The 13,274-nt window shown below is 38.6% G+C and overlaps 1 protein-coding gene across 4 annotated transcripts in view; it reads left to right on the top strand.

Moving 5' to 3' along the window:
* Positions 1–13,274, top strand: part of LOC126292247 (uncharacterized) — a 131,012-nt gene that overhangs the window by 12,145 nt on the left and 105,593 nt on the right. For 2 of the 4 annotated variants that reach the window (XM_049986145.1, XM_049986143.1), the window contains exon 2: positions 10,299–10,421. The gene's annotated coding sequence lies outside the window, so the exon portion shown is untranslated. Of the gene's footprint in view, positions 1–10,298; positions 10,467–13,274 lie in introns of all 4 variants that reach the window. The other 2 variants (XM_049986144.1, XM_049986142.1) reach the window with 1 other exon arrangement.

The following is a 13,274-nucleotide window of genomic DNA, read 5'->3' on the forward strand; positions in this document are numbered from 1 at the left end:
ATCATGTGATAAGTGTGCTAAAATGTTTAGGTTCAGCTTCCTTTGCCATAATAATAATTGGGAAATACGGAAACGTCCGATCTTGCCCATCTGCTTTGACCCATGACGTCACAAATATGGCGGAAATGACCATAAACCACGATTCCAATATGGCACATATAAAGTCGGTACGTACATATTATGAGGACGAAAATACATCTAAAAACAAACACACACACTTTCCACAAAAAGCCTAATGACACTAACGGGACAAGTGGGGGAAATGGGGTGTTTTTGGGTTATTTTGGGTTTTTTATCTCTCATATCCATTCCTGAACAAAAACAACAACCGATTAATTTTACTAAAGTTACCACATGATGTACAGCGAACAACACTAAATTAACGTTCACACAAAATCGTTAACTAACTGAAACGAATTCCACTACAAACACAGCCGACATTTGAACAATTCTGGATGATGAGCAAAACCAAACTGAGCCCATTACACCACACAAACGAAAACCCTGAACATACCACCAGAGAGCACAACAAACCACAACACGACAATATCTACAAACACGCCACACTCACAAACCAAACTCCTCGCCGTCATGACGTCACACACAACAACACCCTTATATCACGGGTCAAAGCCAACGCATGGGATCGGACGCTTCTGTCGACCCTATAATAGTCAAAAGTTATTTTTTATAGATAAACATTAATATGAACAATATTCAGTTTTGTTGAAGCAGTCTGTGCTCATTACCCACTATTAGGATAAAAATGTAGTGTTACTGACATAACTCAGAAAATCAAGGATAATATACATGTATTTGAAATTCTTGTAAAACCTGTGATGTCTTCAGTACACATAGAAACTTGTGGTATTTGTATAAATACAAGGTACAGTATTTACAAAAATATGTCAAACATTAAATAAATTTACTCTAAATGGTCTAAAATAAGACAAATGTTATGTATTTAATATTTTAGTATTACAGGTGCAACACCTCAGATAAGAGAATAAATTTAGTTTAAAAGATTTAATTTAATTTGAACAAAAGCTAATGTTTCTTGAGACTCTGTCATCAGCTCTTGTAAAGTACACACTACTTTTCTGGCCATACATATTGATTTCTTACTCTCAGAAGGCATTTAACTAAATGTTATTATTTGACATTCTTCTCTGACAACTTGTACAAATGTGCTAATTCAGATTCAGTGATAACAACAGCACTCTTTCCAAAAGCCTGTGAAAAGTTTTCAGCATTGCAACAGGTTGTGAAAGAATGTACAGTTTTTCTTTTTTGTACACTGTACGCTGCAATAAGTTTGAGTGTGCCTCAGACAGGAAACCTATTTTAACGGTATATTTCCCAATGGCATAAAAACTGCGGAACTGCTGAGTGTTTGGAAGAGGTCTGATATCACTCCAACACTGCTGTAACTTGTCAGTATGGCTCGTTACCTTCTCTGCTGGGACTATCAGTTATTGATTTTACACTTGTACAAAAGATGTGCAGTCAGTAATGAAAGCTTGTATAGCTTTTTCAGACTGCAACACATGATACTTCAGCATTCCTCCCAACACATCAATATTTCCTTTTCCTTGTGATTGCAAAAGAAATGCCAATGTAAAGCAAGACAACAGTCTTCTTTCCTGAAAGTTATGTTGGCTAAAGTATTTTAAATGTTGACAAACTCCATTAGAGAGAGTATTTCCGTTCTTGCATATGCAGATTTCAGCTATAAATATCCATCTTCAGTGAATTTAATTTAATTGTTGTTGTTGTAGTTGTTGTGGTCTTCAGTCCTGAGACTGGTTTAATACAGCTCTCCATGCTACTCTATCCTACGCAAGCTTCGTCATTTCCCAGTAGCTACTGCAACCTACATCCTTCTGAATCTGCTTGGTGTATTCATCTCTTTTGTGTGTGTGATTTAATTATAATCCAACAAACTCCTATTGGTACATGCCACAACACAACTTTATTGATGACATATACTGATGGTAACTCTATAGATTACAACTCAGTCAGATGCACTGAAGATAGTTATTTATAGATGAAATGTGGATATGCGAGAACAATGAAAAACTAATGGGATTGTGACTCATTGCTGTACTCTTGTCCTTCCTTAATATACTGTTGCTGTTCACAGTGGTTCTGTATGGTATCAGAATTGGTGTAGGAATTTTATTTTTTAGCTTATAAAGTATTTTCTGACTAAAAACATGAATAGCTAGCTTATCACATTGCAGATAATCATATTCAGTAACAGATGAAATCTTTCTGTCTCAATCATTATTCCATTGATACCAGCTAATGAGTTCTTGTGAGGAGACAATCAGTTGCGGAATTGTGCATACTTCTTTTGGTTTTCACATTTCTGCAATGTGTCAAACATTTTTTGAGACACATTTTGGAATTCCTTGTGTCATTAGAGCATTACATATGTAATAGAATTTCTGGCACTGTGATACATTGTAATGTTTTCTTTTTTTTTAGTTTTTGTCATAGTTAATTAAAAGAGCAAAATAATTTTTGTTTGAAATTATGAATGTGTAGCAAAATTTGTACAGATGTTACTATTAATAAATTCTCTATTTTATTCCTTTGTAATTTAAAAAGCATTTCAAATTGTATTTGAATTTGAATATAATAGAGGGAAACATTCCACATGGGAAAAATATATCTAAAAACAAAGATGATGTGACTTACCAAACAAAAGTGCTGGCAGGTCGATAGACACACAAACATACACACAAAATTCAACCAACGGTTGCTTCTTCAGGAAAGAGGGAAGGAGAGGGAAAGACGAAAGGATGTGGGTTTTAAGGGAGAGGGTCATTCCAATCCCGGGAGCGGAAAGACTTACCTTAGGGGGAAAAAAAGGACAGGTATACACTCGCACACACACACACACACACACACACACACACACACACACATACACACACACACACACACACACACACATCCATCCGCACATACACAGACACAAGCAGACATTTGTTTTTAGATGTCTAAATGATTCGTTGGAAACAACTGAATAGCAAAGAAATACAGCACTATCAAAATATAATGTATCAAAAGTCATGAATTTTTCCCCACTTTGAGTGACTGTCCATTAGCTCCTTTCAGCAGAAATATGATCTATTCATCATTATGGTGTAAGATATTGTACAGTTTCAGAAGTGGGTTTATCACAATCAAGACAAAAATCTATAGCATTTCACATTTTCTATTTTGGTTTCACTTTTGATTGGATTAACCTTAAGATATTTTGCATATTTTCATTCACATGTGTCTTACATTATAATATCATAAATCTGCAGATGCCCTGTACAACAACACTGGATAAACAGCAGTTTCCCACAACCAGTCATTAATAAAATTGATGGAGAACTTTAAATCACTGTGTAACACTAATGCTGCCTTTTCATGAATGTCAGCTTGAAAGTCACGGAGATACCCAAACATGAGGCTTGGGAAACTCTGCTAAACTCCACAAGGGCTTGGGAACAAATTTAAGAAAGACACACAAGGCTTGGAAACCTTTATTAAGCAAGTCACTAACAGGCTTGTGAAACTGAAAAAAGTCCCTCGGTCGTGCCTGAACTTACCTGGCTATCAGATGTGAACCCTTTGCAATAATGATGCTAAATTGTAGTGGCAAAAACCACCATTTACCATTGCAGGTTTTAGTTATATTGTGCCTGATGATAACTTTAAAAAACCCTAGGTTTTTATGGTGCTCCAAAGTACTGATTTTCATGACAAATTTACTATATAACTGTAGACCTTCAAGGGGAAAAATAATTACAATTTGATATTTTATAACGAAAAAAGTGTTCTTTCAAGCAATAGGTAAAACAAGTATGGATCAGTCATACATTTTAAGAAAATAAGACTCAAAAATAGCTTACTTTGGCAGAAAATTTGTTTTCCAGCAGCTTCACGTCTATCTCCAAAGAGTATTAACTCAGAAGTGATAAAATTTAGTAGATTTATAATTAAACTACTGGGCAAGAAGGTCACAAAGGAACAGGTTGCTAAACCTTCTATATAAAGAGATCAAGCTAGTTCAACTTGGGAGAAAATTTGTTATGATACACTTTATTGGCAAGCAAAATTGGAGCAAAATAGTGAACCAAATGACTTAAAACTTACTGAATGTGCACAGTGCATATTGTTCACTTGTCTTGTCTAGTTTTTTATCTTAACGAAAATTGGCTGTTGAATTATAGCACTTCAGAAACGGCAAAAATTTTTGAAATGTCACCATATTTGTGAATGCTTCACTTAAAATGCCCTTGTTGACAAAGTGTTAAAAACTTGGGAGCTAGAAATTTGGAAATATTCCTTTGGTCCTTAAGCAAACCTGCACACTGAATTTGAACTAAATTGTAGACGGTCATGTGAGGACGCGTAGACCACTTAACATGGAGTCTCCCATGCACAATTTTAGTGTTAAACAAGTGGCTGTTTCTGTTTCTTCTACTCTCGTCACACATTTACCTTTTGATTTATAAGCTAATGCTAGTCTGCTAAGATGTGTTTTACACATCTTCTGTATCTATTTGTACCATGTGTTATGTTTACTTACAGCCCCTGTGCCATTAAATGATGTTAAAAATATGTTTTTGACAAGGCTACTTACTAAAATTAGAGTTCCATTTTCACCTCAAAGCAACTGGAATAACAAGGGAATGTAATGGAACTTCCGAATATGAGAGCTCCATCAGTACCACCAGGTTATTCCAGTGGCTATGATTTCAGTAGTCTTACCAAAAAAATACTTTTTGCACAGCATTTGTGCTTGTTGTGGCTGTGCCCTCTTGCAATATTTTGTGGTTCCTGGCTGGATGAGGAGAGGGTGGTGTGATAGGTGGGTGGCCAGTTTCCTCTCACTACAACACAAAATGCACTCGTGGTTAAAATATGCTTTATTACAGAAACTAATTGAGTATTAACTTCAATTATGTCCAGTCTGAAGTTCTGTGGTTAACAACAATCAAGTAACATGTACTAATTCTTGAATCTTGTCTGTGTCTGTATCACAACTATATACAGTGACTAAAGTTCCCTCACAGCTAGCTGTGGTGCAAGGTGACGACTATAGCTGTGATGACGTAGAGGACAGTGTGACATATTGAGGTGCAATGTGAACTGAGTACTGAGATTGAGCCAGCTCAGTCAGTGGCAGCGGCCTTATGCACGTCAAGGTCTTTTCCTGTCATAGGCACGCCTAATTCAGTGCCTGCTATACAGTGTTTTTCTTGTGTCGACCAGTGTGCTGGCAAAGGTGTATGCCAGCACAATGCTAGTTTCCTTTGTCAGTAATGCTCAAATTTTATTCCTTGTTGTGCCGCTTAATTTAGGAAACACTTTGTGATGGCTGCACACTAATATCAGCTGATAGTGCACAAATGGATAATGGTATAAAGGGACATTATTTTTAAACATCCGTAATTGGGAAAATTGTTTTAATCTCAAAATTGTTTACTGTGTATGTGGATGCATGCGCAAAGAAATTAAATATTTATGAGCTTCTTTGTAGGTAGCCACATAAAGCACTCATGTAATTCTCTTGATTACCACAAGCAGGCCTATTTCAATGTTCTGTTATCTAATGTCAAATTATCGTTTAGCATATTGTAACAACATAACCACCATGAAACTCTTAAGTAATAGTGAGTGGTCAGCAGTGACATTTTGCATTAACAACATACGTTATATTTAAATATACCCATAATTAGCAGGTCTGGTCTATGACTGTAGATTTATAAAATTATTAACACAGTTATCTGAAAGGCATCTTCATTTTCTGACCTGGAGAATCTTGGTTGTGACATTTGTAGATAGAGATTTATTGTCTTCAGATTCCAATGTGAATGTTTGTAAATGTTAGAAACCAATGTTGTTGAGGCTGTATAGATCTAATTGCTGTCATTAGCTTGCCATTCTCTTTCTTTCTACTTTCCTCACCAGCAGCTTTTAATCAGATTTGTAACTGTGAATAGGATTTATTATTTCCTGTCAGAAAGGTTGCAATTCACGTAAATTGATGAGAAGTCATCTAATGAGACTGAAAGTCACCAGGAGTTTGAAATGACGATTTAGACAAGATATTTGCAAGGTGTGAAAAGTTGCAATTGACCCTAAGCAATAAAAAGTCGCGGGTCCCCAGGAGTACTTAAAAATTAAATTAAATTTTGGTTACATGACAAACAACACAAATTTAAAGGTTGTAAATTCTACTAAGTGCCCAGGGACTACTACAAAGAAATTAAATTGGAACCATTGCACTGAGAAGGTGAACCAAAGACTGTGTTTTATAAGCAGAAAACACAACAAATCCACTAAAGAGACTGCTCACAGTTTGCTTATCTTTCCTCTTCTTGAATACTGCTATGTGATATGGATCCTTACGAGGTAACATTGACAGAGGACAGAAAAAAAAATTCCATCGCAAAACATGGGAGAGAATGTCATGGATATAAGTGAACTGGGTTGGCAGTAATTAAAATGAATGCTTTTTTGCTGCAGTGAGGTATTTTCATGAAATTTCAGTCACCATCTTCCACCTTGGAATGTGAAAATATTTTGTTGACTGCCACCTATTTAGGAAAAAAATAGTCATCACAATAAAATATGATAAAATTGGACTTCGCACAGAAAGATTTAGATGTTCATTTCTCCCATGTGCTGATCGAGAGTGGTATGGTCTAGAAATAGTCTGAAAATAGACAGTGGAGAAAAGAACAGAAATACATTGTGAAGTACATTGTTTTATTAGAGCAGATCTAGATTTCAACTATTACATAGTCATCTTCAGTGCATATAGTAACAGGTGACATTACTCTAAAGTGTCAATAATCTAGATCTATTGTAATAAAATGATACAATTGCTTACTGTTATTTTCTCGATTTTCTATATTCAACAATCGCTGCACACAAGAGTATGATATGGATTCCATTCTGATGATCTGAAAGTGTTTCTTCAATGTACTTTCTGCCAAACACTTCAGAGTAATCATGTGGATGTAGACATCATCATTGCCTCTTTGTCAAATTTTCGTTCTCTGTTGACCACAGTCATCCCCTTTGCTAACTTTGTTGCTCTCTGCTGGAGTGTTACTACTGTATCAATAGAAATTTCTGAAACATAAATCAAATTGTTTTATATGCATCTCTAAACAAATTAGGAACAAAGTAAATGATAGATTACACTAGTCACAAATAAGTGATATAATATTCCAGTCACATACTATATCTTAGTTCCCTCCCTCTCTCCCTCGGGCTCTCCCTCTCCTTCTTCCCCTCTACCTGTGTTCAAAAACACAAATGTATATTGATGACAGCAACATCCTAACCAAGGACCCGAAATCAACCATAAGCACAATTTTACAGGAAATCAAATAGGGTGTTACAGTAAAGAAAATTGAAACATAACATTGTTATGGCCTGAGTATCAGCCGACAGGTGTGGTCAGTGATCGGTACTGAGAAATGAATTAACAGTGTAACTATAGCTTTTTACACTATGAAATAAATTATTTACAGGAAATTAAAGACGAAGCAGCATTATATGCTGGGGATAACCCAAATGAGATTGTGCTGTTTTAAGCAAACTGGCACCACATCACCGTCTGGCTGTCCTGATTTAGGTTCACTGTGGTTTCTCTCCATTATTTCAGACAAACCTGTGATTATTCCTACTATAAAGCCAAGACTACTTCTCCCATCCTTGTCCAACTAGGCCTGTGAGTATGTAAACGAGTGAATACAGGGTGAACCCGAATATTTTATGGGTTGCCCACGTACGTTTTCTGGTTATTTTGATATAAGAGGTCTGTGGTATCCAGTGACTCATTACAGAGTAATTGCATGTCATTTGATTTCATACCCTTACTACCATAAATATTTGCTCAACAGTGCCAAAAGACACTCAGTACTTATTGCTGACAACAGTAAGATCCACTTAACTCTTTGCCCTCAGGGTTACGTTACGTACTGCTTGATTATGCCTTAGGTTTGTTTTTCCAGCAGTGTTAGTTGTACACCAACAGTAATACACAGCATTATGGGTAGGTATACTGAAGAAGGTTGGGCAATATGGACCTCAAGTATGGGTTCACTGAATAAAATGGAAGAGTAGTATAATGATGGTATTCTCAGCATTTCTGCATCTATGGCAACCACATCACAGTGCTTCTGTGTCTTCATGCAGGTGTCTACAAGAATACAGGTCATTCCATGTTTTGGTTAATGCAAATTACTGGCATTTTCATGGGTGTGAAGGTGCTCTGAGGTGACAAAAGTGATTGGATACCTCCAAATATCTCATGGAACCTCCTTTTGCCCAGTGTAGTGTAAGAACTTGATGTGGTATGGACCCAGCCAGTCATTGGAAGTCCCTTTCAAAAATATTCTGCTTCTACAGCCATGCATAATTGTGGAAGTGTTGCCAGTGCAGGATTTTGCATACAAACTCACATCTTGATTATGTCCCATAAATGTTCAATGGGATTCGTGTCAGATCATCTGCTCGAGAATGTTCTTCCAACCAGTGGCGAACAATTGTAGCCCAGTGATATGATGCGTTGTCGTACATAAAAATTCCATTGTTGTTTGGGAAGTCCATGAATGGCTGCAAATGGTCTCCAAGTACGCAAACATAACAATTTCCAGTCTGTGATTGGTTCAGCTGGACCAGAGGATGCAGTTTATTCTATGTAAACATAGCCCACACCATTATGGAGTCTCCACCAGCTCGCACAGTGCCTTGTTGACAACTTGAGCTCATGGCTTCATCGGGTCTGCACCACACTTGAATCTTACCATCAACTCTTACCAACTGAAATTGTGACTCATCTGACCAGGCCATGGTTTTCAATTTGTTGAAGGTCTGACCAATATGGTCAAAGGCCAGGAGGACCGCTGCAGGCTATGTCTTGCTGTTAGCAAAGGCACTTGGTTCAGTCGTCTGCTGTCATAGCCCATGCCACATTTCGCCACACTGTCCTAATGGATACGTTTGTCATGCATCCCACATTGATTTCTGCAGTTAGCTCACACAATGTTGTTTGCCTGTTAGCACTGAACAACTCTACATGTAAATACTGCTGCTCTTAGTCGTTAAGTGAAGGGTGTCTGCCACTGTGTTGTCAGCAGTGAGAGGTAATGCCTGAAATTCGGTATTCCCAGCACAGTCTTGACACTGTGGCTCGCAGAATATTTAGTTGACATGGAAGTCGCCCAGTGTGGCATCACCTGAAGTTATTTGCAACCCAGCAGCTGGACTTCCCTGGATGGGGTCTCCTGGCCAACAATACAACATGATCATTTCATTTCATTGAAATCCCTAACGATACCTGAAGTAGAATGTCTCATGTGCTTAACTTCAACTATCTTTCTGTGTTCAAAGTCTGTGGCCATAAATGTCAGTCATGTTTTCATATAAATCACCTGAGTATAAATGATAATGCCACCAATGCACTGCCCTTTTACGCCTTGTGTGTGCAATACCACCGCCATCCATACATGTGCATATCCCTTTCCTAGGACTTTTGTCACCTCATTCTATTTTCACAGAAACAAAGCTAATTGGGGTACCAAACTGAATAACTCATAATCACATTATTATTCACTAGTGAACTGCTGGAGTCCATCAGTCCCTTGTACCAAAACACTCAGGAAATACTACTACTACTACTACTACTACTACTACTACTACAAAACATTCTAAACTGAACTTCTCGATTAGTTTATAGATGTATTTACTCAATTTTAACTTGTTATCTAACTGAACATCAACAAACTTTAGTTGAGTGTGTCATTTTGTGGATTACTGTTAACGACTACTTCTAGTGGTAGCAGGTGACTTTTGTTTTCTTTTTTGCAATTGTGTAATATGAGTCTTTATGAGATTAAAATGTGAAACTGGTTGCTATGAACCAGTGAATTGTTGGCCTGATTACTTACCATATGAATTATGTGTGGTTATCTTGAATTTGGGCTCATGTTCAAGACACTTGTAGAACCTGTGGATAGTGTGCTATAGAGTGAGTTCTCACATTTTTGCTTCTGAAGTATCTTTACTGGGTGCAAGAACCCAATTTAGTCACCTTCCAAGACTAAAGTGCCAATCTTGTCGCTGTAGATTCTCAATTAGATATGTTTTATTTGAGTTATGAAAGCTAGTTCAACAATACACTTGAGTGACTTGCATCACCCTACGTGAATAAACCAAAGGAAATACTGGAGACAACAGCTTTTAGGTATTAACAGTTTTGCCTTGCACTGTTACAGTTGGCGACATCTCAGATAAAGGAAGAACCCAACATCCAGTCTGGTGCTTTTGGTATAAAGCACAGCTATAGAGGAGAAGAGGAAGTAATTTCATAATTCTCCCCAACTGTGTGCGAACACCTGGTTGGTTCTGAAGATTTTTTTCCTGTCTTACACTTTATACACAAAGTGAGTTGCTGCTCTCGCAGAAACTTGACATTGTCTTTCTCAGTAGAGTTTTTATTGCTAGTTTTTCCTGCTTTGCTCACAGTATTGTAAAGCGTGTTCATACTGAAGAAGCAAGTTAATCAGCTTCCTCTGTTTTGTCTAGTTAAATATTAAAAAGATTTAATGAAGTTATCTATTAGAAGACAAATGATGTCAAAATATGAAATAGTTCAGTTTTTAACAACTAGCTTAAAATATGTATATTGTGAGTAAATAAACTGTGTTTTGTATTGGTCCTTCGTAAGAAGGGATCTTCTACAAAATTTTATGTCATAATTGAAAATTAATGTAAGAGTTATGTATTTATGTATGCTATTGGCTGGCTGTAGTTCTTCTACCTCCAATTTTTCTTTCTAAGATGTCCTTCATAAATCATTATGCCAAATTGTGTGTCCAATTTAGCTTAGTTTTCCTCTTTTGTGCGTTGTCAAGCAATGTTCTTTTTTTGTTCATTTCTTTTAGTTATTGCTCATGGAATTTCTTTTCAGTCATTGATATTTTTATGGCTTTTCTATATGCATAGCTCCTTTATTTATAATTGTTTTCCTCTCTTGTTCTCCAAGATTGTGTCCACGAATTGTTCATGAAACATGAGGGATAGTGTTTAAAAGTTCAATAATTATCAATTCATGATATTCTGTAAATTTTCCTCCCTAATGCGCACTCCCCCCCCCCTCTATTTTTTTCAGAATGTCATATCCTCACCTGATCGTATGCATTACTTTAACAATGGAAAATCCACTATGGAATGTAACAGTATTATGAAAAGGATAGTTGCTACTCCTCACGTAGTGGAGCTGCTGAGTCTCAGACAGGCACAACAAAAAGACTGTCACATAATAAACTTTCAGATAAGGGATTTATGAAGACAGTAACTTGTTCTCAAAAGAGCAGTTACTGTTGATGACCGTGCAGCTTTTCCCTGGAATAAATGATGACTAACTGACAACGTCAGCTGCCGACAGGTGTTGTTGATATACCTCGATGTGGACAGCTGAAAATGTGTGCCCCGACTGGGACTCGAACCTGGGATCTCCTGCTTACATGGCAGACACTCTATCCATCTGAGCCACTGAGGACACAGATGAATAGCGCAACTGCAAGGACTTATCCCTTGCACGCTTCCCGTGAGACTCACATTCCCAACTGTCCACAATTCTACATGTGAATTGTACCTTATAGAAATTTGCCCACCCACTCATTACTCGCGCACACTTTGGCAATTCCCGTAAGAGTTTGGGCAACCTGTGCGCATTCGCACAGACGAAGGTCAATGGCTGGGTTGCTTTTAACTATATATATGAAGACAGTAACTTGTTCTCGAAGGAACAGTTACTGTTGATGACCGTGCAGCTTTTCCTTGGAATAAATGATGACTAACTGACAACCTCAGCTGCTGACAGGTGTTGTTGGTATACCTCGATGTGGACAGCTGAAAATGTGTGCCCCGACCGGGACTCGGAACTCGGGATCTCTTGCTTACATGGCAGACGCTCTATCCATCTGAGCCACTGAGGACACAGATGAATAGTGCAACTGCAGGGACTTATCCCTTGCACACTTCCCGTGAGACTCACATTCCCAACTGTCCAAAGCGTGCGCGAGTGATGAGTGGGTGGGCAAATGTCTATAAGGTACAATTCATATGTAGAATTGTGGACAGTTGGGAATGTGAGTCTCACGGGAAGCGTGCAAGGGATAAGTCCCTGCAGTCGCGCTATTCATCTGTGTCTTCAGTGGCTCAGATGGATAGAGCGTCTGCCATTTAAGCAGGAGATCCCGGGTTCGAGTCCCGGTCGGGGCACACATTTTCAGCTGTCCACATCGAGATATATCAACAACACCTGTCGGCAGCTGAGGTTGTCAGTTAGTCATCGTTTATAGCAAGGGATTTGTCAAAAATAGACACAACACACACACACACACACACACACACACACACACACACACACAACTCTCATGCACATGACCACAGTCTCTTGGAGCTGAAGCTAGACTACAAACAGCGCTGCATGATGGGAGAGGCAACCGGGTGAGCATAAGAAAGAGGCTGGGGCGAGGAGGGGGAGGAGTAGTGACAGCAGGGAAAGGGTGGTGGGTGGTAAAGTGCTGCTGTGGCACCATGCAGGGTTGAGGTGGAGAGAGGGTAGGACAGCTAGATGCAGTCAATAGGTCTAGACAGAGGGCAGGGAAGAGAGGGTGGAAGGGGAGGGATAGCAGAAAAGGAGAGAAGTAAAAAGGTGGAATAGGTTGATGTGTAGTGCTGGAGTGGTAACAGGGAAAGAGCTAGAAGTGTTGCAGCGAGAGTTCCCACGTGTGCAATTCAGGAAAGCTTTTGTTGGTGGGAAGGATCCAGATGGCACAGGTTGTGATGCAGTCATTGAAATGAAGAATGCTGTGTCGGGCTCAGTAACAGGGTGGTCTAGTTGTTTTTTGGCCACAGTTTCTCTGTGGCCATTCGTGCGAACTGACAGCTTGTTGGTTATCGTGCCCATGTCATCTAGAATGCAGCACAGTGGCTGCAGCTTAGCTTGTAGGTCACAAGACTGGTTTCACAGGTTCCTTTGATGGGAAGGGTGATGTCTGTGACCGGACAGGAGTAGGTGATGGTGGGAGGATGTAGGGACAGGTCTTGCATTAAAGTCTATTACAGGGATATGAGCTGTGAGGCAAGGGGTTGGGAGCGGGGTTGTGCAGGGGTTGGAGAGGATATTGTGTAAGTTAGGTGGGCGGGTGCAATACCACCTTGGGTAGGGCATTTCTCATTTC

Source organism: Schistocerca gregaria, chromosome 9 (genome assembly GCF_023897955.1).
Source record: "Schistocerca gregaria isolate iqSchGreg1 chromosome 9, iqSchGreg1.2, whole genome shotgun sequence".
Lineage (NCBI taxonomy): Eukaryota > Metazoa > Arthropoda > Insecta > Orthoptera > Acrididae > Schistocerca > Schistocerca gregaria.